At 42.0% G+C, this 1,912-nt stretch overlaps 1 pseudogene; it reads right to left on the bottom strand.

Annotated features, from left to right (window-relative positions):
• Positions 1-568: 568 nt before the first annotated feature.
• Positions 569-1,059, bottom strand: LOC120236499 (annotated as a pseudogene).
• Between the last annotated feature and the right edge of the window lie 853 nt (positions 1,060-1,912).

Here is a 1,912-nt window from a genome sequence, read left to right as displayed (position 1 = left end):
GGAGAGAGAGAGAGACAGTGTGAGCAAGGGAGGGTCAGAGAGAGAGGGAGTCACAGACTGAAACAGGCTCCAGGCTCTGAGCTGGCAGTCAGCACAGAGCCCGACGCGGGGCTCGAATCCACGAACCGCGAGATCATGACCTAAGCGAAAGTCGGACGCTTAACTGACTAAGCCACCCAGGCGCCCCGATAGGTTATATTATTAATATAATTATGTGTTACAACATGAAATATATCTAGTACTATATTCCATTTTATACTATACAAAATATGACAAAATTAATAATATGTTGTTAGATAGTATTCTTCGTATCTCTATTGGAATCTTTTTCTAATTAAAAATAAAGAATTATTAGTATGCTGTTATTGTTTAGCTTTTATTTCATTATCATAAATTTAACTCTTCAATCCAGCTAAACTTGGAAGGGAGTTAGGAAACATGGAACCCATGGAACTGCAAAAGGAGCACAAAGAGTATAGGAGATTTCAATCAGAAGGGGGTGGAGGGTGCTCTCCCAAGCTACAGAAGGAATGATCTGGTAGTTAAGATAAAACAGAAGTCAAATTTATTAGATTTGTCCACACTCAGCAGTGGTGATCTTGCTGGTCTTGCCATTCTGGACCCAAAGCACTCCATGGCTTCTACAGTGTTCATGCCCTCCTTTACCTTGCCAAACACCACATGCTTGCCCTTCAACCACTCAGTTGTGGAAGTACAGATGAAGCACTGGGAAATGTTTGTGTTGGGTCCAGTATCTTCCATGGACAGGATGCCAGGACCTGTGTGCTTCAAGATGGAATTCTCATCCTCAAATTTCTCCCCATAGATGTACTTGCTGCCAGAGCCATTATGGCATGTGAAGTCACCACCCTACCACATCAGTCCCAGAACAATTCTGTGAAAGCAGGGACCTATGTAAGCACATCCTTTGTCCCCGGTGCTCAAAACACAAAAGTTCTCTGCTCTTTTAGGAATTTTGTCTGCAAACAGCTCTAAGGAGATGTGGCCTAAGTGTTCACCATCCACAGCTATGTCAAAGAGCACCGTGGAGTTGAGCATGGCTGGGCCGTGCCAGCAGTTCTGGCGTGGTGGCATCTGCAAAGAATTATTTTTTTTAAGAAAAAGCTTTAGTTACATCCAAGTTCTCTGAGGGTTGATTTTTATTGTTCTTTATTTTGACAATTTAGTGGCAGTGACTTACAGTCACAGCCAAAGCCTTGCTGTGTAATCCTGTGGAAATGTCCCTAGGTAACAAAATGTGCCCACTGGTCATGGAAGTCAGTTCTGTTAAATAGGGAGGATTTTATCTGTCTGAATAAATATTTCCGGGCCTCCCCTCACTCTGTGGATTTGAGATGTGCACAGGCAAGAGGGGTCATCGCCATAAATCAATAGTTTCTGTGAAGCCACAGATTTAGAGCTGACAGTGGCTCTTTGGTTAAAATAAAGATTGTGATGTGCAGGCATAGGCAGCAACTGCTGGGAATAATGTGTGGAGTTGACAGGATTATTTCGTGCATATATATCAAGTATGGATAGGAAAAGTAATTTTTGCTCATTTTGAGATAAGTTAACTAATTGATATCTTCAAGAAAGGAAAGATGGAGCTACTTGGTGGAAATTGATGCCTTGTACATCTGTCCATGTATGCACACACACCTCAAACCCCACACCCCAAGTCCAGTTTGTCCTTCAAGTATAGCTCAAGGGCAAAGTCCCATATCATGTGTTACTCATCTTTATGCTACTCACAAGTTGCTGTGGAGGTAGTAGAAGTGGATCATATCTCCAAGGAAAGGTAGATAGAAAAGAAAAACAAACAAGGTTTTACCTTAAGAAAGAATCACTTGAATGAATGGAAGAAGAGAGAAAGACACTAACAAGATTTTCAGGAAGGGAGCAAGTGAACCAG

Source organism: Hyaena hyaena, unplaced genomic scaffold, assembly GCF_003009895.1.
Source record: "Hyaena hyaena isolate Hyena2069 unplaced genomic scaffold, ASM300989v1 scaffold_155, whole genome shotgun sequence".
Taxonomy (NCBI): domain Eukaryota; kingdom Metazoa; phylum Chordata; class Mammalia; order Carnivora; family Hyaenidae; genus Hyaena; species Hyaena hyaena.
The sequence above is the reverse complement of the archived record's forward strand: the minus strand, read 5'-3'. Positions and strand labels throughout refer to the sequence as shown.